Genomic DNA, 27,068 nt, shown 5'->3' on the forward strand with positions numbered 1-27,068 from the left:
CTCGGACCTCAACAAGGCGTGCCCTAAAGACTCTTTCCCCCTCCCCAACATTGATGCTCTAGTAGACGCGGCTGCGGGATATCGTTTTCTGAGTTTCATGGACGCATACTCTGGTTACAACCAGATACTGATGCACCGGCCAGACAAGGAGAAAATGGCGTTCATAATGCCAGGTGGCACATACTGCTATAGGGTAATTCCGTTTGGGCTAAAGAACACAGGAGCTACTTATCAAAGGCTAATGAACAAGGTTTTCAGCAACCTTATCGATAAGTCGGTAGAAGTGTACATGGATGACATCCTGGTAAAGACCACCCAATCGGAAGACCTAATCGGCGACCTAGAGACTGTGTTCGCGTCCCTCCGACGACACAATATAAGGCTTAATCCTTTCAAGTGTGGTTTTGCCATGGAGGCTGGAAAGTTCTTGGGTTTCATGATCACCCAGAGGGGAGTCGAAGCCAACCCTGAGAAGTGTGAAGCAATTTTGTGAATGACGAGCCCAGGATGCATTAAAGACGTGCAGAGGCTGGCCAGAAGACTCACGGCCCTATCCTGTTTTTTTGGCGCGTCGGCGGCCAAAGCCTTTCCATTCTTCAACTTAATGAAAAAAGGAATAGTATTTGAGTGGACCCCAGCGTGTGAGGAGGCTTTCAACGACTTCAAGAGCATACTCTCGGCACCTCCAGTCCTCGGCAAACCCAGGGATGGTGAGATGCTGTTCTTGTACTTGGCAGTAACGGACGAAGCCTTGGCGGCAGTCTTGGTACGGGAAGAAGGAAAAATCCAACAGCCGGTCTACTTTGTTAGCAAAGGGTTGCAAGGGGCAGAGTTAAGATACAGTAAATTAGAAAAGCTGGCATATGTGCTCTTGACCTCATCCCGAAGGTTGCGGCAATACTTCCAGGGACACCAAGTAATCGTCAGAACGGATCAAGCGATCCACCAAGTGTTGCAAAAGCCCGACCTGGCAGGAAGGATGATGACTTGGGAAATCGAGTTATCTCAGTATGATCTGCAGTACGAGGCCAGACACGTAATCAAGGCCCAGGCGATGGCCGATTTCTTGGTGGAAGTGACGGGAGACCCTCACGAAGTCCCGAACACGCGGTGGAAACTCCATCTGGATGGAGCTTCTAACCAAACATTCTGGGGAGCAGGGATCATGCTAGAGAGCCTGACTGGAGTGGTATATGAGTAGTCAATCAAGTTCGAGTTCCTGATCTCTAACAATCAAGTAGAGTATGAAGCCCTGATTGGTGGCCTGCTCTTAGCAAAAGACGTCGTGGCGACCAGGGTGGAGGTGAACAGCGACTCCTAAGTCGTCACGTCCCAAATCAATGGGACATATCAAGCCAGGGACTCCCTGCTGCAAAAATATTTGGAAAGGGTAAAAAATTTGAATGAAGAATTTGATGAGGTGGTAGTGCAGCATGTTCCAAGAGAAAGAAATACTCGAGCCAACCTCCTATCGAAACTAGCTAGCACGAAGCCAGGAACAGGAAACCGGTCTTTGATCCAAGGATTGGTAAAAGAGTCGACAGTTGCCCTATATGTGACCTGAGCAGATGTCGCTCCCTCATGGATTGACGCAATTACTGACTTCTTGGAGAACAGCAAGCTCCCTAACGACCACAAGACTGCGAAGGCGTTAAGGAGGTGTCCTATTTATAATGAGCCTACCTACCTCTCGGGACCCCCACCGCACAACTGGTCGGTCTGACAGAACTCTGTAAACTCCTCCAGAGTTATTTGCGAAGGAGTATCCTTCACATCCGAGGTCACCCAGGCGTACCGGCCTACATGAGCCCTCGCTACAGGAGCTCTCGTGACAGGAACTGTCGCGATGGGGCGTTGTGCCATACCTATAGTGGGGGCACCACTCAAAGTCAGACTACGAGGTCGGAAAGCCAGAAAAACCAGAACCAACACTATATACTACAATGAGCCTAGCTACAGTTAAGCGAAGGCTAAATCTATAGTTAAACAAAGACTAAAAACCAGATATCTAAATGGTAACCCCCTCTAAAGCCTAACTAACAGTAGAGTGATTCAAACAACGCACATGAATGGCCTAAAAGCTACAAAAAATAAGCAGCAACAACAAGCAACCATACATATTCCAAGCAGTAAAAAAGCAATGGCAATAGAAGGTCAATCCACCAAAAGGAAGGGGAAGATGAGGCTTACCAGGAAATGATGAACGAATAGGTAGTAAAAACAAAGCTTTGATCGAACGAGAGTGGATCAAAGCGCTTGAGCCTAACAAATCAGAGAGGAGTTGTAGAGAAAATGAAAGGGTGATGAAAAGAGGAGAGTGTTTTGAAACGTAGAGAAGGGAAGGCACAAAACTGAAATGTAACTGACGATTGAGTAGCGTGAAAGGCAAGGGAAAAATGGACATTTCACTCAAGGTTCAAATCGAAAATTAAGAGCATTAAATGCCCAGCGCGAGAAACCAGGCGACGAATCCCACTCCCCCGAAACGGTGAAACTTACTCGCGCGTAAGGGGCACGACCCAATTACGAGCAGCCGACCCCGCGAGGATCCAACCAAGGAGAAAGGAGAATATAACGCGCTAGCAACGGTGCTTACGACCATAGCTAGCGCATTGGGGGCACTGTTCCGGCCCAGCCCAACTGGTTTAGTACCCCGGCCCGACCAGCTGACCCGACAAACTTGCACGGTCCGAACCGGGAGGAAACCCGCCTATCACCTCCCCTCCCACGAGGTACTTGACATCTGGGAAGGAATCTTCCTGGAAGGAGGGTATGCTCCTGTGGGACCCATCCTAGTACAGAATATATAAGGGGAGGGTCCTACCCCTCCCCAGAGGTACGTCACGATACCCTCACTTTTCCTACCACCTTGTACGGATCCTGACTTGAGCGTCAGAGTTCCTTTTGCAAGTGGCTCCCCCCTCCTCACTCCAACAACCCGGGAGGTCGTGAAGCCCCATTCCTCACTCACCAGCGCCAGCCAGGGAGATCCACTCGCGCTCCAGCCTCCCAGAGCCAGGTCCCCCCAACCGCACACACACTCAGAGCATCTCCGACCCATTCAAGAACCGACTTACCCAACATGTATTATAAAACTTTATTCTATGGTATGCTTATAAGTTTAGGTGTTGTGTAGCAATATGTTTGTATTGTGTCGAGGTCTTTTATTTGTATCCTATGATATATTAATTGGATGCTGTTGTCTATTATTTATATGCTATGATTTTTTTTTGTCTTCAATTATTTTGTTATTGTGCAGTTTTCTTGATTTCACTATGTCTTAAATATAGTAGTTGAGTTTTCTAAGAAAGTTTTTTTTTGCTGTGATAGGACAAAAGCAATAAAGCCTCACGAGGCTAAAACAAATAAATTAAAACAAAAAAAAAAGACGACCATGAGTAAAAAATAAAAGAAGTACAGAGGTATCAAATGAGTAAATTTGTTTTCTTTTAAACTCTAATATTTCTAATTAAAAATTTCTATGTTATTTCTAAAAAATTTTGTGCTGACTTACCTATAATTTTGTTTTTAATTTTCTCTTTAGATCGACATAAGTTAATCCATCATGAACCTTCGAACCCCATACAAACAAGCACACATGGTGGATAACATGATTCCGTCGATACTCCAATGCCGTAACTTCCATATATATAAATCTTTATTTATTTTTTTTAAAATTAGATATACTATTATCATGTATCTTTAGTTCTTATGTCAAATTTGTTTTATGTTTTATCAAAAAGGTTTTTATAAAAAAAAGAAGACAAAAGAAAAAGAGCCTAAAAAAGAATCCTTGCAAAAGGAAGATGAACAAATTTTAGAATAGCAAAACAAACAATATATGAGGAGCAACTCCATTATGATGCAGCAACTTGTTTAACTATCTAAATTATATACTCTATTTCTTCGTACTATACTTTGTATTTTATGTGCTGAGTAGAAAAATGTCTGTGCTGTGAGGTTTTCTTAGTCTCTTTTATATGTATTGATCAAAACTAACGTAATTTATATTTCGGGCAAAGTGAACAAGTTCTCGTGTTTCTCAAGATCTCCCACATACAAATGTAACATTTGCTGATGAACAAAGGGAGAAAAGTGTCGAGCGGCCAATAAAAGACCAAACTAATGCTGTTGATAAGTGAGTTCCCTAATTTATGTTCTATAATAACTAATTTTTGTGATGTGCAATGTATTTTATGTGTTGAGCAACAAAATTTCTTCGTTGTAAGTTCAATTATATTAAGATTCTGTTTTGTAACTAAATTTTATTATTTTAGTATAGTTTTCCTAAACCTGATCAAACTAATGGTGCTGCTTTGCAAATGGTTGCCAATATTGCATTTAAGGATTTTAATTTTTCATGTCCATCATCATTTGACCTTGGGATTCCAACATAGTCATCAACTAACAAAGCAGTTTTAACACAAGTAGAGTAACAATGAGCAACCAAGCCTAATAAGTCCGTGGTCGTGGATTAGGTGATGGATTCTAGGGTTGAAGCCGCATTGAAGTTTGCTAACTTTCCTATTCCATCCAAGACAGTGCAACCAACACCGGTGAAACTGGACTTTCTAGATTAGTTTAAGAGTCTATCATAGAAAAAGCTAGCTTTCACAATTACATTGGAATTAATAGATCAATACTACTATTTGGAAACCAATAAAGCCGCTTTCAAAAATAATCAGGTAGAAAAGATTTTTAAGGTAAATCATCCAAGCCACTACTATGTGGGGTATAGAGAACATTTCATATCAATATGCCCTAAATCATATTAATCAATTCGCATGACTCTTTTGTGTTTTCTTCATATATTTAATGTTATTTAAATATATTTTTTGTATATCTATATTTAGTTAAAATGATACATCAGGATTAGTTTTTTTTCTTAGTTTAATTTCTGTGTTGTGTCTAACAAATTAAGTGCTATATAAATATATTTTTTTTTACTTTTTTCATAATTTGTTGAGACAATGTATTTCATCTTGAACAGTAAAAATATTGAAAGGTTTGTAAAGTAAATATATTGTATACCCCAAACATACTGGTATCTTCTCCTATAAAGTACAAATATCTACTTTTGTTTATCTAATTTAGTCAAAATTTTTTATGTTGTGCTCTATCATTCATGTGCTTTGTTCTCTTATTTATATGTTATACTCTATTATTTATGTGCTGGTGCTTATTATTCATGTGTTGTTATTTATTTTTGATGTGTTATTGCATACTATTTTAGAATCTCATGTTCATGAGATACAACAATAATTATATTGACAAGAAAAAAAAAGAAACCTTTCTCATTTAGAAGTGAGCTAGAAGATTATATATCCCTTCTTGATAAGGTTAAGTTGGCAACCCAACCATAGAGATAACAAACACAAACTTGTTGTAAGTTCCTATTTTCTATGTTTTGCCTATATCTTTTTGTATATGCTTAACTATTAAACTAAGAACAAATAATTGAACAACTAATAAAATATATGAACATTCTAGAACAAAAAAATAAGTATAAATTTTTATTAGTTACTTTATTTTTTTAACATAAGTTATTTGTTATGTCCTTCTTATGTATTCTCTTTTTTTTTTTTTTGTTTATCAGTTATGATTGTGCAGTCTATGTCATAAAGTGGCTAGAATTGGTTTATCCAACAAAGTTGACAAATAAAAGAATCATGATGTTAAAATAAAAAGAAGTAAATATCTTGAATCTAGTTGATTTTCTAATTCTAATTTAATAGAATTTAAACATATCATTTCTCAAGTGCAGGATGGTCTTCAAAGATTTAGGAAGGAGTATAATGTTAGGTTGCGTTTGAAAGGGAGACTGAGACTGAGAGACTGAGACTGAGATTGAATTAGATCTCTGTATTGTGTTTGGCATAAAATGTACCAAACTGAGTTATGAAATGTATTATGTATAATTTAAAATAAATATAGAGATTGGAGGATAGATTTGAAATTTGAAAAATCAAATTAAGATATTTTTGAGAAGAAATATTATTAAAGTTTCAGTCTCCGTTCCCAAAATTTAAGTCCCTTCACAGAGGACTGACATTTTGGGGATGGATACTGAAATTTTAGTTCCAATCTTTGGCCACCAAATATAATACTAAGTCTCAGTCGCCAAGTCTTAGTCTCAGCCCCCTAACCAAATGCCACCTTACAGTTCTCTTCAACAAACTAAATGAACATAGAGATAAAGCAATTAAAAAAAACAGAAAAAACAAGAATATCTAAACCCTCTGTTGCATTGCAAATCATTTTTTGTCAACCAACATCAGCTGATTTAGTTAGTAAATAGGACTTTTATCTATAAATTTAGAACATGAATATTAATACACTGTATCATTGTCAAGAACACAATTTTCTTTGTTAGCCTTTTCTTTTCTTCTTAATGAATCAATATGTGTTTTTTGCTTATTAAAATTTTTGGGAATTTGTTTAAAAATTATTGTATAAATTTATTTAGTATAGTACACAAAATATTTTTTTTGATCTCAAAAAGTGAGAATTGCCATAAATATCTTCTTTTGTTGTTATCTTCATTATATAGCACAAAAACTATTATGACTAGTACAAAAGTTTTAGCGCATAGAACAATAAGTTTCTTCTCAACACAACAATTATGAGCTGTATTTAACTAATGCTCATTTTCTGTTTTAATCTCACAAGTAACAAATCTATCATACTATCTAACTAAAATGATGAAAAAAAATTTAAAAATCTCCTCTATTACAAAAATACAAATATGTTTCTTTCTCTTTGTTTACATATTTATGGTTAATCCCATTGAATCTCCAAAATTAAGAGTTCATACTTTGTTCATGATAGAGACTTGAACATTGCTCCACCATTGATCCATGATTTACTAAATTCAAATCCTAAAAAAAATCAAATTGAGAGAATTACAAACACGTTAAACAAATCATAATATAAAAAGGCATATCAAAATTAGCTCAGTTAGAACTTTCTTTTTCTTTTTTTTATAATGAATTTGCAATCTTTTTTCCGATACTTGATCCCAACCGACTTTTAGGATGTCCTCTTTTTTTCACATGTGATGGACTTTGCAGTTCATTAACATTATCCAAAGAACCATCTTCATGTGATAAGAGTTTTTTCTTTATTTTTTGGATCTATATTCCTGCATATGAGCCATTGTATTATCAAATGTACGATGTAAAATAACAATCAACTCCAGACACTCTGACATGAATTCATAAACATTGTGTGAATGAAACATAATCTTACCAAATCTCTTATGTCTTGGCTCCAATAATGGCTGCTCTTGAGATCTCTATGCTTTCTCTTTCAATTCTTACTCTAACATTTCAGTATATATTTTGATTTTACTTTATCTACTTGCTTAAAACTTAGCACACACAAAGAATAACGGCATAATATGCCTCTTGATTCAAATAATAAGCATTGGTATCTTATTTCACTTGATAACATATCGGATGTAACTTCAAAACTATTAAACATAGAGTTTAGAACTTGTTCTAAGACTTTATATGCCTTAATGTCTAGAAAATGATGCTTCAATCTTGCAATATAATTCACATTTTTTTTAAATTGTGCTTGCACTTCTTTGAATTTTGAATGAGTATAGATATGTTAAAATCGAGCTTCTATGAGCTTCTATAGATGATTTCGTTACACATGATATAATACTATTAAAACTTGTAGCATCAACTGTTTTTTCTTTTTGCTCTTTATTGCCAAGACCATTATCATATTGCTTCATAAACTGAATCAATGAGCTCTTCCATGTAATAAACTTGTTAAAAAAAATACATGCTTTCATTCCTTTGTGTACTTCTCATTCAAAACCATTATCATATTACCTGTCAGCCACTTATTCCCACTTACATCATACTTAATTAGAAAATCACTCTAACTATTTTCAAATGATTCTTTTGAAAGAGAGCTCCAAACAATATGATTCTTCTCTTAAATTTCAATATCTCTCTTATAACCATTTAATATCTATGGAACCTTCTTCAAAATATTTCAAATACACCACCTATGAATTATAATTGGTATGCAAACCTCAATAGCACTTGGTATTGATGCACATTGATCAATAATGATGTCTATTGGGACTTTTTCACCCATACAACGAGATCAACATTCAAATAACCACTTAAATGAATCAGTATCTTAATTTTTCTTCAAAACACATCCAAGAAGTACAGAATGATCACGATAATTCACACCAACAAAGAAAGCAAAAGAAAAATCATACCTAAAAATTTAGAAATAAAAAATCTTAGTTTGGCACAAAATTTTACACACATAACATAAAAATTCAGATACTCAGTATAACAACCCGAGTTTTTAAAATTAAATAATGAAAGTTTGATATAATTTAAAGTTTTGACTAATAATATGAACTAAAAGAAAATTTATTTATTTATCTATAATTTTAAATTAAAGTGTTTAATTACAAATAATTTGTAATTTAAAAATTAAATAGTAGATTTGAAGTTAATTATATTAGGTTAAATTTAGTTTTAAATTAATACTCTATCCTAACCCTAAATTCTCAATTAAAAATCCTAATTTCATTAACCCTAACCTCTTACTCAACTCACACACACGTAGCCCCCAGTTGTTTACCCCTCAATGAGCCACATTCACTTTCTCCATACCACTCACTCACCATTACTATTTCCCTTTCCCTTTTACCCACACCTACACAAGACACACACATACACTAACAGTGGAAAGAAAAAAGAAAGAGAGGGGAAGTCTGAGAAAAGGGAAACAGAGGAAGAGAGCTTTCAAAAGAAGAGGAGGAAGGAGGGGGAAGCTGCTGCTGTGCCGTCGCGTCTAGCTCGCCATCGCCCGTCACCGCACCACGTCACCATCGAGAGTAGAAACGCGAGAGAGGAACGCGAGCCCGTGGCCGAGGAGAGGAGCCCACTGCTGCGACGCCGGAGATGCGAGTCAGGGCCGAGAAAGGGGAGGATGCCGCTGAGGAAAGGAGCCTGACGCCATCGCCAGGGCTCTGTCAACGCCGCCACGCCGTGACCCCGTCGCCACCACCGAAGGCTCTAGCACTGCCACTACTCCTACAGTCGCCATCATCTGTTGCATGTGCGAAAGGAGAGAGGGGACTTGAGAATAAGGAAAGGAGTTGTGTGAGGCTTGTGCCGAGAGACAGAGGGCTGTTCAGCCGCCACCACTGTTGCCATAGTCACCGTTGCGATTTCAATAACAAAGGGGATGCCGTTGAAGTACCTCTGATATGGTCTAGATCCCTTCCTCTAATTTGATCTGTTTCCATTCTTGCTCTGCTGCTATTTCATTTGTTACCCTGTTTTCATTTTATTTCGTTTCAGCCCCTATAGCTATGATTATTGATAATGTTACTGCTATTGCTACTGCTATTTCTAAGCTGCTGTTGCTGTGAATTTAGAGTAAGAGGGTTTGTCGCATTTAAATTCTGCATGTTTGACTAATTGAGGTAGGGGATTTGTTTTGAAAAATAAATGTTTTAAGTTATGAATGCTAATAAAATTAAATGAGTAACTGCAAATGGTTTATGGTTGCTTTGTGTGAATAATTGTTGGAATTGAGTTGAATCATGGTTGTAGTTGGTGATTGGTTTAATGATTTAATGTAGTAATTATTGACGATGTTGTGTATTTTGAAGTTATACTTGTTGTTAGTACTTGTTGATGTTGATTAATGAGAAACAATATTTTCCGACATTTTCTTAAAAATTGAAACGCAGTATCGAATTAAAGGCTCAATATTAAATAGTAAATAAGGAAAACAGGTCAGTAACGCCTTGCTTTTGGTGCGATCATGACGTGCTGAAGGTTAGGGTGTTACACTCAGTGCAGAAATTAGGCTTAATATCAAATACCTATCCATATTATAAGTGGTATCAAATAACATCACATCACTAAAATACTCAAATACAATATTTCTTCTTACATCAGCAAAAAATACAGTTTTAATTGACTTATCAATATCAAGTTTAAGCTCATAAAAGAAATTCTAATTTTGTTCTTTCATTCTCAAAAAGTATTTTTCTAATTCTTTTGCATCATCTACTTCAGAAACATTATGAACCTCCCTAGTAATATAATTTCTAATCGCCTTTTCGATAAAAATTAATTCATAATGACCATCAACCAATGTAACAAGTGCTTGATATGCTTTACTTGGTCTAATACCAGCTTCATCATTATTCTCGATTGTCCAACGAATATGTAAGCTAAGCTCTCTGTATTGTTTAAGTATTTTAGCTTGATCAAGACAACATGGATGTGAATGAGTTAGAACAACTTTTGAAATAACCCAAAAATTAGTATCATTTACTATATACACATGGATTCTTATAGAACGCCTTACAACAGATGTCGAATTTGTCTTGACAACAGGTGTATATCAAATTTCCTATTCCCATCCTTCTACATGTAATGAGTTGGCTTTTTTATTTCATTTTTCTTCCTATTTAGTTTCTTATTTTGGTAGAAAAAAATGAACATATTTAGCATAATCTTTATAGAAATTTCTAATTTTTTTAAGAGTGTTAAAAATCATCCCAATCGTTGGTACATACTACTCATTAATATCATACAAAAATTGATCTTGAAATAGCCACAATAAAAATCACATGAAAATCAAGTTTTGGTTCATTGCAGCACAATAATATTTTAGCATAACACATATTTCTGTTAGCATAGCACATAAATTCATAGATATAAAAACAAAATATTGAAACAAAACAAACAATCTAATCATGGAACAACTCAAGTAACAAAAACTAAGATCATTATAAATAACCAAAATCAAGAACAAAAAACAAAAATATATAGAAATAACACACAAATATGGAGCATACAACAATATAAGTAATGGAAGCTAATACTCTGGTAGTTCACACTAATTTGTCAGAATTATTAAAGAAGGTATTCATATTTTCTTAATTACGTTCAATGGAGAAGAAATAACCAATTCACACTGATTAGCTTATTTGAACTACGATTATCCATTATCATCTAAGATTTGCGTATTTAACAAAAATTAAGATCCGATTTCACAAGTACTGTGTTTTAGATTGAAAAATACGGAAACAAGATTTAATAAGCATAAAATTCTAGACAGAATGCATAAAAAATATAACACAATGTAGTGAAAAATAAAAAAAGAAGGAAGAATGAGGTGTTTGGAAGAGAGGCATTGTTTGTTTAAGGATCTAAGTACATGATAATTTAGTAGATTTGAGGAATTATTGACTTTGGACAATATTAGACACATATACATAGGATCAATGACTACTTGATGATAATAATAATAATAATAATAATAATAATAATAATAATAATAATAATAATAATAATAATAATAATGTGTGTGCATGAAATCATTGTTATCTTAAATCTTCATATTTCAATTTGAAATAACCCATGGTTTCGTGCTTCTAACCTTTATCTAACATTTTTTTAATTCTTTTATGTTGAACAACATAATTGACAGCAACAATAATGGGGTTCTATAAATAAAATTTGAATTATTGTCGATTTCTTTAAGAACATACATGTATGCAAAATATTGTAGCATAGAATAAAAATCCAAGAGAGAATATATATTAGGATTGGCATCCTTATAATTAATTATAACTACGCATAAAGAGGAAGGTCAAGTGGCCGAGAATTAATCTTACTATTCTGAGGGTTAACTGAAACATTGATTTGGGTCTGAACGTAAGGTCCAGATCCTTTTGGATAGCAGCGTCTGACTTGTTAGTGCCGAGGTGTCGCCTATCCGAGTTTCTCGTGAGAAGGTTAGAGGTGGTACCTGCAAGAGACTCCGATGCTTAAGTTAGTAAGGGCTTTAGACATGTTTTTAGTAGATTAGAACGTGTGTTATACCTGAGGGGTATTAGCATATTTATAGTAGAGTAGATAACCACCTTTATTGGAGTAGTTTCATCTTTATTGATGGATAACCATTCCCTTTATCTTGGGAGTTTGTTAGGATCTATCTTTCAAGGAAGATAGAGATAGTTGAAGAGATTCGGGGAGGCCGTTACTTACTTAGATAAGCATAAGCTGCCCCTTTTCATCATGTCCGACCACTTTAAAGAGGTTGGATATGCGGTAGAGGCCACCCTCTTAGGTGTGCCTTTCATCCTTATTGGGCCTGGCTTTTGTGTTTTGGGTCAGGGTATGAACAGTGTCCCTGTTTGAGTCCTGAGCTTTCTGTAGGTCGGGCTCAACCAATTTCATGGCTTCTGCTTAGACTTCGGGTGTCCCGCCTTTCTAGAGGTCATGTACTCGACGTGTTTTGAAAATTTTAAACGTTTCCTTTTTAATGGGGAGCAAATGTTGCGCGGTAGTTTCTCTTTAGGATCCGCGCACGTTTTAAAGAGGAGTTAAGGGGCTGTTTGCCCTTTGTCTCTTATAAAAGCCTTTGCATTCTTCTTTTCCTTTTCACATTTCTGAAAAACCTTTCCATTTCCTCATTTCTTTGCGAAGAACGTTCCTCTTCCTTTCCTGCTTTCGATTACTCCTACTTCCAAGATTTCTCCATCTTGGGTTTTCTGAAGGTCTTGCCTTGCTGGTGCGGAGAGGAACGTTCACGTTTTCACTGCTGTTTGACGTGCCCTTCCTTTTTTTTGAAACCTTCATCAAGGTTGTTTCTTTTACCTTTTCCTTGATAATCTTGCATTCTGTTTCCATGAGCCTGCTATGAATAATGGTGTTGATGTTGATGTGCTTGTGTTTGTTGACTCTTAGAGTTGCTCTAACTGTTGTTTTGTTTCTTTTGCAGAAAAAAAAGTCTTTTTGTTTTCTTTTTAAGGCTGGTGTAGAGTGCTTGGGTCTAAAGGACTCCCTTTGATGGCTTATTTATATTACTCCTTTACTTGTTTTAATTTTTGGATTTTCTTATTTTTGTGGTACCATTTTGTTGCCTATTTGTATCTGTCTTGTCCTCAATGGTGTCGCTGCGATGTGACGATGTTTGCATAGGAGGGACACCTTTTGGTTTCTTTTTTGAAAACATTTTAAAAATGGCTTTCTTTGATTTCACTGGTGTTGCCCGACTTCTTTTGGATGAGGTCCGACTTCTCTTAGTAACGATCTTTTTACCTTGCATCTGTAGGTGTAGCCTTTATATCTCATGCTGTAGTTTTGAAAATGTCGACTAAGGTTCCTTCTAATCTCTTAACCTGGGTAGATACCAACGTCCTGTCTTGTGTTCCCGTAGTAGATAGAGAGTATTGTGAGGCCTATCGTAGATATCGTAGGATTTGTGAGAATAGGAAGGATGAGAGAAATTATGAGTTGATAGCGCTCGACCCTGAGGAGAGAGTTTGTTTTCCTCCTTTAGACAGATCGGAGCGCCCTTTCTTTTATGCTTAAGACTGCTTTTTTACTAAGCTAGGCATATGTCTTCCCTTTACCAACTTTAAGATAGATATTCTCTGGTCTTGCAATGTAGCCCCTTCCCAGCTTCATCCAAACTCTTGAGCCTTTCTAAAAAAATTTCAGCTCCCATGTCGGGAACTGGGTGTCCAACCTTCTACTGAGCTCTTCCTCTATTTGTTTGTTTTGACCAAACCCGGGACGTTGAAGAGGAAAGCCTCTTGGCTTTCTTTTTACGCCGTCCAGGGTAGGAAAGAGTTCTCTATCTTTAATGAGTCCTTTCACAACTTCAAAAACCATTTCTTTAAAGTTTGGGCCATGGAGGGGGCCCGACCTTTCTTTTTGGATGAGAGTGACGAGCCTTCCTTTCCCCTTTTCTCGCAAGAACACCCCATAATAACTAAATATTCCAAGGATAGTTTAGATGAGGTTGAAAAGGCCTTCGTGGACATGTTGTAAGAGTGATGGGGCCGAGCTCCTCACTTGGACACAAAGAGGTTTTTAAAGGATCTTGGTCAGCTTCGGTCCGAGTTAGGTTATTTTCCCGACCTCTAACTTTTTATAGTTTCTCAAGCTATATTTTGCTATTCTAACGAGTTTTCTTCTTTTGTAGAGACTGTGTCTTCCAAGACTTCGTCTATGAGGTATCTTTGTCAAACAAAGAAGACAATGGTAGCTCGGAGCCTTCAGAGTCAGGAGACCGAGGGCGCCTCCTCCCGACCTTCTCCTAAGAAGACGGGTTCTAGTGCTGCTACTCTGAGGAAGGTTATTCCCACTCCGGCTATTTGCCTGGTTACTCCCGACCTGACTTTGGAGAGTTCGGGTACACTGTCGCCTCGAGGACCTCCCCCCAAGAAACAGAAGGCCTTGGGGGAGCCAAAACGACAATGATTTTGACGGGTTTGCTTAGAGTGAAAGGAACGTCCTACCCCATAGTCAGATATCCCTGGACGATGTGGCTATCTAAAATCACCTTCACCATATGACTCATAACTGTATCCGTATGGTGGGGTTGAATACTGCTCTGGCTAAGGTGCTGAAAAAGACCGCTGTTCACGCTACTCAGGCATTCCTTGACTCTATCCGACCTGAGGTAGAGAGAGTGAATAGGTTAAAGTCAGAGTTGGAGGAGGGGTATGCCATGTTGAAGACTGCATTGGAGGAGGCCCATTCTCGGGTGGTGAAAGCTGAGGCCGTAACGTTATTGGCAGAGGAAATAAAGAAGAAGGCCAAAGAGAGTTATTCTCGGACTTACGGAGAGTTGATTGATACCCGGGAGGAGTTGAAGACTGCCCCTGAGGAGCATGCCGACCTTCAGGAGCATGTGGTCGGGGGGATGAACGAGATGTTTGAAAATTTGAAAGCTCAAGTTCAAGTCCTCACCCCTGACCTAGATCTGTCCTTCTTTAGCACAGATAACGTGGTTGTTGACAGGAAGATCGTGCCTGCTCCTGAGGATGAAAACAAGGGACCTGTACCTGATCTAAAGGTTTAGACTGGTCAAGTTTCCCCTGCTCCTAAGGTTCAGGCCGAGGTTTCGCCCGAGGTCGTCAAAGTGGAGGCCTCTCCTTCTCTTTTTGTCGTTATCTTGGCCGTGCCTGTTTCTATGCTCCCCTCGAGTCCTCCTATCTCGGGGAAAGATGCTGCCACAGGCAAAGAGCTCAATCCCCCTTTTTGGCGAAAAGCCTTAGGTTCCTTTTTGTTTTTTGATGTATGGAATGACCCGATCTGTGGGTTGACATTTGATTTTTGTAAAAGTTGGTAGTTTTTCTGAACACTTTTACCTTTTATTTTAGTTGTTTCCACAATTTTTCATGAAGTAATGTTCAAAGCTATTCTTTTATGTTTCGAAGAAGCCTTCTATTTTATTTTCACTGTAGTTGAATATAGCTTGCTTGACGTTTAGGTCTCAACAACTTTGTTATGAGTTATTAGTTTCCTTCCATAGTTCCGACTTCGAGTAGTCGGCCTTTATTAAGATATTTTTACAACTCGTTTTTTATCCAATCTCATTGAGGTCGCTTTGTACGCGTTGTTTATATAACTTCTTGCATTAACTTGTACCTCATCACTTCATCTTACCGACCTATTTGAGGCTGGACAATGATTTTTACGATTTGTTGAGCTTAAATTATTATGTTCTGAATAGAAAACTTTTGAAGAAAGAAATAGGAATTTTTTATTAATGATTAAGAAATTCCTTTACAAATCTGCGTACTAGAGGCTTGGGTACCCCAGTCCTCGTGATAATGCCTCGTTAAAACACCCTTATAGTCGGGAAAAAAAGTACACTAATATGCGAAGTTTGCTACTTAGCTGTAGTACTTCTTTAGGTTACAAGCGTGCCAAGACCTCGGGAGTTCCTGCCCTTGGAGGTCAGACACTTTATAGTAACCTTTGCCGAGGACCTCAACTATTTTATAAGGTCCCTTCCAATTAGCAGCCAGCTTTCCTTCTCCTGAATTTTGTACTCCGATGTCATTTCGGATCAGGATGAGGTCGTTGGTGGCGAAGCTCATTTTGATCAGCTTTTGGTTGTATCTTAGTCCCATCCTTTGCTTTAGAGCTTCCTCCCTAATCCGAGCTCTTTCTCAAACTTTGGGGAGGAGGTCGAGCTCTTCTTTCTCTGCCTGGATGTTAGCTCTCTCAATGTGATTCTTCAGCTATCTTTATGGAGATCTTTGCTTCCATTCCGTAAGCAAGTCGGAAAGGTGACTCCCCCGTTGTTGAGTGCGGGGTGCTCCGATATGCCCACAAGAGTTGAGAGAGCTCATCGGCCCAAGCTCCTTTTGCGTCTTGTAGTTGGTGCTTTAACTCGGCTAGCATGATTTTATTGATGGCTTCAACCTATCCATTGGCTTGGGGATGCTCTGCCGATGTGAACTGGTGTTTTATTTTTAGGTCGACCACCAGGTTCCTAGAGGTTGAGTCAGTGAATTGAGTCCCATTGTCCGTGGTGATGGAATGTGGAACTCCAAACCTTGTGACAATGTTCTTATATAAGAATTTTCAACTTCTCTGGGCGGTGATGGTTGGTAAGGGTTCTGCCTTGATCCATTTGGTGAAATAGGCATTCCCTGCTATAAGGTATTTGACTTGTCCTGGAGCTTGCAAAAATGGTCCGAGCAGATCGAGGCCCCATTTAGCAAATGGCCATGGCGAGGTAATACTGATGAGCTCTTCGGGTAGTGCAACATGGAAGTTGGCATGCTTCTGACAAGGTAAGCATTTCTTAACAAACTCGGTTGCTTTCCTTTGTAAGGTCGGCTAGAAAAAGCCAGCCCGAATCACCTTTTTCGCTAGTGACCGAGCTCCCAAGTGATTTTCACATATGCCACTGTGTACGTCCTCTAAGACTTCCTTTGTATTGGAGGTCGGGACACACTTTAAGAGGGGTGTTGAGATCCCTCTTTTGTATAGAATATTGTGGACCAATGTGTAGTTTTGTGCTTCTTTAATAAGATTTTTAGCTTCTTTTTCATTTTCGGGGAGGACATCAAACCTGAGGTGGTTGACTATAGAAGCCATCCATCCTAAATTTTGGTTGGATATGGTTAATACCTCTAATAAAAAGAACCTGATCTAAGGAGCAAAATAATCGGTAGTTTGTCAATCACGAACAATTCCGGGTAATGGTGCCAAAAACTTGGTGCGCGAAATTAGAACTCGCACAACTGAACTGACAAGTGCACTGGGTCATCCAAGTAATACCTCAGGTGAGTGAGGGTCAATCCCACGAGGATTGTTGGATTGAGCAAGCTGTGGTTATCTTGCAGAACTCAGTCAGGTGAATAGAAAGATAATTGTTATTGTTGTAGGCGCATAAACAAAACAATAAAGAAAATAATAAAGAACTGATATATAAACAATGATGGGAAATCAGTTAAGGCCTTGGAGATGCTTGTTCTTCTGGATTAATACTTCTTACTGACTACTTTAACAATGAGCGATTCATTCAATGGCAATGCTATAAGTGATTAAAGTCGGGGTTGGATTCCTTCTTGCTGACCCTTTCCTTTTCATGGATATCCTTTGTTGTTCCTTGGTCACAATCCCCTTTTCGGTGCATTCCTTAATTATCTCTACCACTCTGGATTCAGGATTTGGGTGTTGTGTGATGGATGGAGTGCACCCTACATTAAGAACCTCTTGAATTAGTGGTTCAAGGAACTCACCCTCTATGTAGCTCTTTGCTTCATTGGAGTGTATATTCCCATAATTGTTTTCCTCCCTTACAACCTCCTTTGTTCGTACATCTTCTACTTTTTTCTTGTGTAAGGGTGGAGAGTTCTCTATTTCACTGGGGTATGGACTCCTTTAAATGATTCCCTCACATTCTTTTGTAGGAATTTGCGTTGCTTTTTTTGTGAGGGAGTTTTCTTGTTCCTCTTCCCAATACTTAGTAATCACCCCTACATGCCCCTCTACATTCTTGACATTCATTCTCATATCATGTATGCAAATTTGAGCGGCCTCCTCTAATTCTTTTATGGTAAGCTCTAAAGTTGATAGTTCTTGATAAAGAGATGATGATTCTTGATATGAACAATGAGATTATGGCTCTTGATATGAGTAGGAAGAGCATGGTTCTTGGTATGCGTAAGTAGGGGATGAGGATAGAAATTTTTGCAAAATTTTCTCTATTAATTGCTCCAGTTCTTGACAGGCAAGATCAAAAGATGATGGTTCTTGATATGAACAAGAAGATGAAGGATAAAGAGATGGAGGTTCTTGATAGATGGAATATAGAACATTGACATCTCTTTGCTCTTGATCTTGCCAACAAAAATCCGGATAATTCCTCCGTCCATAGTAAGTTGAATCACTCTTTGAGTGTGAGTAGTAACCCATGTGATCCTTTTCCATGATTCTTCCTTAGCACAAAACACCAAACAAAATTAAATGCACCAGGTGTTAAATAGAAAAGAACAAGGAAGAAAGAGCAAAAACAAAAATATATATTTTTTAATTAAATTTTGAAAATAAATAAATAAAAAATACTAATTCAAAAATAAATAAAAAAATAATTAACAATTTCGAGAAAAAATTTAAAAAAATTAGAAAGAAAGGGGTTTAGAATTTTTCAAAATTCAAAAAAAAAATTAAAGAGACACCAAACTTAAAAATAAAACAAGATAAAGCAACCAATTAACTAAGAATATTTGAAAATAAAGATGGAAGATTTGATTTGAAAATTTTCGAAAATTAGAAAGAAAAGGTCAAATGGAGATTTTGAAATTCAAATTAGAAAGAAAGAATCAAGAGAAAGAAACAAGATAAGATAAGAAGAGATTTTAAAATTTAATTTTTGAAAGAAAGAAAGACTAAAGAAACACCAAATTTTAAAATTGAAACAAGATAAAACAAACAACCAATTAAAAAGATTTGAAACTAAAAATGAAGTTTCCAAAAATTAAAGAAGAAAAAGTCAAAACAATATTTTGAAATTTAAATTTGAAAGAAAGAGATACTAACAAAATACTAAACTTTTAAAATTTGAAATTAAAAGAAAGATAAAATAAGATATAAAGATTTTAAAATCAAAGAGAAAGATACAAAAATTAGGAGAGATAATCAAAATAAGATTTGAAGAAAATTAAATTAAACAAAAAGATTATTGACTGGACACCAAACTTAAAATTTTGAATCAAGATAAGATAAAGATTAAGAAATTTTCGAAAATTCAAAGGAAAGAGTTTTAAATTTTTGAAATTCAAAAAGAAAAAAAAAGATAACACCAAACTTTTAAAATTTGAAATTAAATCGAAATAAGATAAAGATGCAAAAATTAATCTACAAATTCAAAATTTAAAAAGAAAAAGTTTTAAAAAGTTTTGAATTTAAGAAGAAAAAGAAAAAGAAGACACCAAACTTAAAATTTAAAATTAAATCAAAATAAGATAACAAGAAGATTCGAAAATTAAAAAGAGAAAGATAAACAAAATTAAATTTTAAAAGAAAAACACCAAAAGACACCAAATTTTAAAAATTTTGAAATCAAACTAGCACTAATTTCAAAAAGTGGAGAGAGAAAAACACTACAAGACACCAAACTTAAAAATTTTGAAAACAAATAAAAGACAATAACACAAAAATTTCGAACAAAAAGGAAGGAAACCAAGAACAATTTTCGAAAAATCAAGAAAAGAAAAATCAACAAAAATCAAAAGGACACCAAACTTAAAATTTTACCAAGACTTAAACAAAAGAAAAATATGGCTAAAGATTTTGAAAAAAGAAATTTTTCGAAAAGAAACAAAACAAGTTTGAAAATTTTAACAAGAAACACAAACAAAAGAAAACTAATAAAAAGTACCTGATCTAAGGAGCAAGACAACCGATAGTTTGTCAATCACGAACAATCCCCAGCAACGGTGCCAAAAATTTGGTGCGCAAAATTAGAACTCACACAACTGAACCGGCAAGTGCACCGGGTCGTCCAAGTAATACCTCAGTGAGAGAGGGTCGATCCCACGAGGATTGTTGGATTGAGCAAGCTGTTGTTATCTTGCAGAACTTAGTCAGACGAATAGAAAGATAATTATTGTTGTTGTAGGCGCATAAACAAAACAATAAAGAAAATAATAAAGAACGGATATAGAAACAATGATGGAAAATCAGTTAAGGCCTTAGAGATGCTTGTTCTTCTGGATTAATACTTCTTACTGACTACTTTAAAAATGAGTGATTCATTCAATGGCAAGGCTGTAAGTGATTAAAGCCGGGGCTAGTGATCATTAGTATCCTCTGATCCAGATCAAATGCCGGTGCTAATAGTCATCCAATCTGAACGAGGGTGAAGCTTACGCAATTCAGTCTCTAGTGATCCTACTCAAAACGCCATAGACAAGGTCAGATCTTCCGGATCGGAGACTGATGCTCTGAATTCTAGCCTTAACGCCACAGAGGCCTCAATTACCCATGACTAACAAGATTTTATGTCACGTATCCCAATTAGCCCAGATACTCTCTTGGAACCTGTGATGTACTGATGAGCGGATAATTTATACGCCTTTTGGCATTGTTTTTAGTATGTTTTTAGTATTTTTTTGTTAGTTTTTATTATGTTTTTATTAGTTTTTAAATAAAAATCACACTTCTGGACTTTACTATGAGTTTGTATATTTTTCTATAATTTCAGGTATTTTCTAGCTGAAATTGAGGGACCTGAGCAAAAATCTGATTCAGAGGCTGAAAAAGGACTGCAGATGCTGTTGGATTCTGACCTCCCTGCACTCAAAGTGGATTTTCTGGAGCTACAGAAACCTAATTGGCGCGCTCTCAATTGCGTTGGAAAGTAGACATCCTGGTCTTTCCAGCAATATATAATAGTATATACTTTGCTCGATATTTGATGGCCCAAACAGGCGTTCCAAGACAGCTCAAGAATTCTGGCGTTTAACTCCAAAACTGGCACAAAAGCTGGAGTTAAACGCCCAAACTAGCACAAAAGCTGGCGTTTAACTCCAAGAAAAGTCTCTACACAAAAATGTTTCAATGATCAGCCCAAGCACACACCAAGTGGGCCCGGAAGAAGATTTCTGCATTAATTACTGATTTCTGCAACCCTAGGCTACTAGTTCTCTATAAATAGCACCTTTTGCTATTACACTTTATACACTTTTCAGATCTTTACTCATACTTTCATAGTTCTTTTCACGTTTGGGAGGCTGGCCTCACGGCCATGCCTGACCCTTGTTCTTATGTATTCTCAACGGTGGAGTTTCTACACACCATAGATTAAGGTGTGGAGCTCTGCTGTTCTTCATGAATTAATACAAAGTACTATTGTTTTTCTATTCAACTCAAGTCTATTTCTTCTCCAAGATATTCATTCATTCTTCAACTTGATGAATGTGATGATCCGTGACACTCATCATCATTCTCACCTATGAACATGTGCCTGACAACCACTTCTGTTTTACTAGCAATGGCTTGAATGCATATCTCTTGGGTTTCTAATCTAAGATTGGAACCTTCGTGGTATAGGCTAGAATTAATGGCAGCCATTCCTGAGATCCGGAACGTCTAAACCTTGTCTGTGGTATTCTGAGTAGGATCTGGGAAGGGATGACTGTGACGAGCTTCAAACTCGCGATTGTGGGGCGTGTGACAGACGCAAAAGGATCAATGGATCCTATTCCGACATGATCGAGAACCGACAGCTGATTAGCCGATGTTGTGACAGAGCATCAGGACCATTTTCACTGAGAGGACGGGATGTAGCCATTGACAACGGTGATGCCCAACATAAATCTTGCCATGGAAAGGAGTATGAATGATTGGAAGAAGGCAATAGGAAAGCAGAGGTTCAAGGGGAACAAAGCATCTTCATACGTTTATCTGAAATCCACCAATGAATTACATAAGTATCTCTATCTTTATTTTATGTTTATTTTCATCACCTTAAACTCCATAACCATTTGAATCCGCCTGACTGAGATTTACAAGATGACCATAGCTGGCTTCAAGCCGACAATCTCCGTGGGATCGACCCTTACTCACGTAAGGTTTATTACTTGGATGACCAAGTGCACTTGCTGGTTAGTTGTGCGGAATTGTGACAAAGTGTGACTCACGTTTGAGAGCTCCAAGTCTTTGGCGCCATTGCTGATGATCACAATTTCGTGCACCAAGTTTTTGGCGCCGTTGCCGGGGAAGTAACGAATGAACGAACAATAATTTCGCATTTATTTCCGGCAACAACACCAAGTTTTTGGCGCCGTTGCCGGGGATTGTTCGAGTTTGGACAACTGACGGTTCATCTTGTTGCTTAGATTAGGTGCTTTTCAGAATTTTTAAGAATGAATTCTAGAGTTTCATGATGATTTGTTGAAGTCTGGCTGGCTGAGAAGCCATGTCTAATCTTTTGGACCAAGGTTTCAACTTATCATCACAAGAGCTTGTTGATTTCTATCAATTTTGCTGTTGTTAGCAATGATCTGCTAAAGCTTGGCTGGCCATTGGCCATGTCTAGTGTTTTGGACCGGAGCTTTCATTGAAAGCTTGGCTGGCTAGTAAGCCATGTCTGATTCCTGGACCGGAGTCTTAGACTAGCATTGCAATGATTCCTGGAATTCTTATTAAAAATTTTGAATCCCTTCTATTTTCTTTTCCACTCAAGTTTCGAAAATCACCAAAAAATTTTATAAAACCATAAAAATAAAAAATATTTTATGTTCTTATTTGAGTCTAGTATCAATTTTTAAGTTTGGTGTCAATTGCATGTTTCTATTTTTCTTGCATTTTTCGAAAATTACATGCATGTGTCTTCATTAATCTTCAAGTTGTTCTTGATGATTTTCTTGCTCTGATCTTTAAATTCTCTTGTTTAGTGTGTTTTGTTGTTTTTCATATACATTTTTACATTGTCATAGTCCTTAGTATACAAACTTTTAAGTTTGGTGTCTTGCATGCATTGTTTATTTGATCTTAGTTGCATTTTTTATTATTTCTCATCATCAAAAATTCAAAAAAATATTTTTAAACTATGTCTTCTCAAGTCAATAATGCAGAGAATTGAAGATTCAGAACATTCAGCAGAGGAATCAAACAGAAAAAGCTGGGCGTTCAAAACGCCCAGTGAAGAAGAAAAACTGGCGTTTAAACACCAGCCAGGTACCCTGGCTGGGCGTTTAACGCCCAAAAAGGTAGAGATTTGGGCGTTAAATGCCAGAATGGGCACCATTCTGGGCATTTAACACCAGGATGACACTAGAGGGAAGATTTTGTTTTTAATTCACAATTTTTTCAAGTTTTCATATTTCTTCAAAATCAAATCTTTTTCAAATCATATCTTTTCAATCATATCTCTTTCAAAATTAATTTCTTTCCATTTTATATTTATTTTTACTATTTTCAAAAATCCTTGCTATAATTAAAGATTTGCTTCAAAATTTTCAAGTTATTACTTGCCTATTAAGAAAGGATCAAATTTTGAATTTTAGAATCATATCTTTTAATTTCTTGTTAGTCAAGTAATCAACTTTAATTTTAAAAACTTTCTTTTTCTAAATTGATTTTCAATCATATCTTTTCAAACATATCTTTTCAATCACATCTTTTTCAAAACTAATTTTTTTTCAATCATATCTTTTTCTAATTTCAAAATCTTTTTCAAAAAATCACTTTATTTCTTTCCCAATCTTAGTTTTCGAAAATCTCAATCAAATTTTCAAATTTCTTTTTAAAATCTTTTAATTAATTTTCGAAAATTCTTCCCCTCTTTTCACATCCTTCTATTTAAAGGACTAAGACTCCTCATCAAGGTGCAATTCGAACTCTATCCCTCTTAATAAGTTCGAATTCCCTCTTCTCCACCTCCTCCTTCTATTCTTCTTTTCCTCTGACACCTCAAGGAATCTCTATATTGTGACATAGAGGATTCTCTACTTTCTTGTTCTCTTCTCTTTCATATGAGCAGGAACAAAGATAAAGGCATACTTGTTCAAGCTGATCCTGAACCTGAAAGGACCTTGAAGAGAAAGCTAAGAGAAGTTAAAGAACAATTCTCTTTAGAGAACCTAACAGAACTCTTCAAAGAAGAAGAAACCATGGCAGCCGAGAACAACAACAATGCCAACAATGTAAGGAATGTGCTTGGTGACTTTACTGCACCTACTCCTGATTTCTATGGAAGAAGCATCTCTATCCCTGCCATTGGAGCAAACAACTTTAAGCTTAAGCCTCAATTAGTTTCTCTAATGCAACAGAATTGCAAGTTTCATAGACTTCCATTGGAAGATCCTCATCAGTTCTTAGCTAAGTTCTTGCAAATCTGTGACACTGTCAAGACCAATGGGGTTGACCCTGAAGTCTACAGACTCATGCTCTTTCCTTTTGCTGTAAGAGACAGAGCTAGAACATGGTTGGATTCACAACCTAAGAAAATCCTGAACTCTTGGGAAAAGCTAGTCAATCCTTTCTTGGCAAAGTTCTTTCCACCTCAAAAATTGAGCAAGCTTAGAGTGGAAGTCCAAACCTTTAGACAGAAGGATGGAGAATCCCTCTATGAAGCTTAGGAGAGATACAAGCAATTGATCAGAAGGTGCCCTTCTGACATGCTTTCAGAATGGAGCATCATAGGAATCTTCTATGATGGTCTGTCTGAACTATCCAAGATGTCATTGGATAGCTCTGCTGGAGGATCTCTTCATCTGAAGAAGATGCCTGCAGAAGCTCAAGAACTTATTGAAATGGTTGCAAATAACCAATTCATGTACACCTCTGAAAGGAATCCTGTGAATAATGGGACAACTCAGAAGAAAAGAGTCCTTGAGATTGATACTCTGAATGCCATATTGGCTCAGAATAAAATATTGACCCAACAAGTCAATATGATTTCTCAGAGTCTGTCTGAAATGCAAGCAGCAACATGCAGTACTAAGGAAGCTTCCTCTGAAGAAGAAGCTTATGATCCTGAGAACCCAGCAATGAAAGAGGTGAATTACATGGGAGAACCCTATGGAAACACCTATAATCCTTCATGGAGAAATCATCCAAATCTCTCATGGAAGGATCAACAGAGACCTCAACAAGGTTTCAACAACAATAATGGTGGAAGAAATAGGTTTAGCAATGGCAAGCCTTTTTCTTCATCTTCTCAGCAACAAACAGAGAACTCTAAGCAGATCCACTCTGACTTAGCAACCATTGTCTCTGATTTAATCAAAACCACTCAAAGTTTCATGAATGAAACAAGGTCCTCCATTAGAAATTTGGAGGCGCAATTGGGTCAGCTGAGTAAGAAAATTACTGAACTCCTTCCTAGCACTCTCCCAAGCAATACAAAAGAGAATCCAAAGAGAGAGTGCAAGGCCATAAACATGTCTCACATGGCCGAACATGGAGAGGAGGAAGAGGCAGTGATTCTCACTGAGGAAGACCTCAATGGACGCCCACTGACCTCCATGGAGTTCCCTAATGATGAACCATGGGAATCTGAGGCTCACACTGAGACCATAGAGATTCCATTAAATTTACTTTTGCCATTCATGAGCTCTGATGAGTATTCTTCCTCTGAAGAGGATGAAGATGTTACTGAAGAGCAAGTTGCTAAGTACCTTGGAGCAATCATGAAGCTAAATTCCAAGTTATTTGGTAATGAGACTTGGGAGAATGAACCTCCATTGCTCATCAAAGAACTGGATGACTTGACTAGGCAGAGATTACCTCAAAAGAGACAGGACCCTGGAAAGTTCTCAATCCCTTGTACCATAGGCACCATGACCTTTGAGAAGGCTCTATGTGACCTAGGGTCAAGCATAAACCTTATGCCTCTCTCTGTAATGGAGAAGCTAGGGATTATTGAGGTACAAGCTGCAAGAATCTCACTGGAGATGGCAGACAATTCAAAGAAACAAGCTTATGGACTTGTAGAGGATGTCTTGGTAAAGGTTGAAGACTATTACATCCCTGCTGATTTCATAGTCCTAGAGACTGGGAAGTGTATGGATGAATCCATCATCCTTGGCAGACCCTTCCTAGCCACAGCAAAAGCTGTGATTGATGTTGACAGAGGAGAATTGATCATTCAAGTGAATGGAGACTCCCTTGTGTTTAAAACTCAAGGATATCCCTCTGTCACCATGGAGAGGAAGCACGAAGAGCTTCTCTCAATACAGAGTCAAACAGAGCCCCCACAGTCAAACTCTAAGTTTGGTGTTGGGAGGCCACAACCAAACTCTAAGTTTGGTGTTGAACCCCCACATTCAAACTCTAAGTTTGTTGTTGGGAGGTTCCAACATTGCTCTGAACATCTGTGAGGCTCCATGAGAGCCACTGTCAAGCTATTGCCATTAAAGAAGCGCTTGTTGGGAGGCAACCTAATTTTTTTATCTACGTTAAATTTCTATTTTCTTTTGTTATTTTATGTTTTCTATAGGTTGATGATCATGTGAAGTCACAAAAACAATTCAAAAAGCAAAAAACAAAGTGAAAAATAGAATGAAAAATAGAACACCCTGGAGGAGACAGTTACTACCGTTTAAACGCCAGTAAAGGTAGCAGAATGGGCGTTAAACGCCCAGTCTGGCACCATTCTGGGCGTTTAACGCCAGAAAAGGGCACCAGACTGGCGTTTAACGCCAGAAAGGCAAGAAGCTGGCGTTAAACGCCAGAAATGGGCAGCAGCCTGGCGTTTAACGCCAGGATTGGCAGCAAGGGGCGTTTTGCACGCCACTTGGTGCAGGGATGAGATATCCATGACACCTCAGGATCTGTGGACCCCACAGGATCCCCACCTACCCCACCACTCTCTCTCTTCTTCACCCATTCACCAATCACCTCAATACCTCTTCCCCAAAAATCCCTCACCTATCAAATCCTACCATTCTCTTCACCACTCACATCCATCCTTCATAAAACCCCACCTACCTCACCATTCAAATTCAAACCACTTTCCCACCCAAACTCACCCTCTATAGCCGAACCACTCTCCCCCCTCTCACCTCTATATAAACCCATCTTCACTCCTTTATTTTCACACAACCTAAACACCACTTCTCCCCCTTGGCCAAAACACAAAGCCCACTCCATCTCCTCTATTTCTTCTTCTTCTACTCTCTTCTTTCTTCTTTTGCTCGAGGACGAGCAACCTTCTAAGTTTGGTGTGGTAAAAGCTAAAACTTTTTGTTTTTCCATAACCATTTATGGCACCAAAGGCCGGAGAAACCTCTAGAAAGA

General features: G+C 37.4%; 1 non-coding gene across 1 annotated transcript; it reads right to left on the minus strand.

Annotated features, from left to right (window-relative positions):
* Nucleotides 1–24,343: 24,343 nt before the first annotated feature.
* LOC112724270 (small nucleolar RNA R71) lies at nucleotides 24,344–24,451 on the minus strand. The gene has a single exon (XR_003163441.1). It is a non-coding gene; the product is annotated as a small nucleolar RNA R71 (small nucleolar RNA).
* Between the last annotated feature and the right edge of the window lie 2,617 nt (nucleotides 24,452–27,068).

This window comes from Arachis hypogaea, chromosome 11 (assembly GCF_003086295.3).
Source record: "Arachis hypogaea cultivar Tifrunner chromosome 11, arahy.Tifrunner.gnm2.J5K5, whole genome shotgun sequence".
Lineage (NCBI taxonomy): Eukaryota > Viridiplantae > Streptophyta > Magnoliopsida > Fabales > Fabaceae > Arachis > Arachis hypogaea.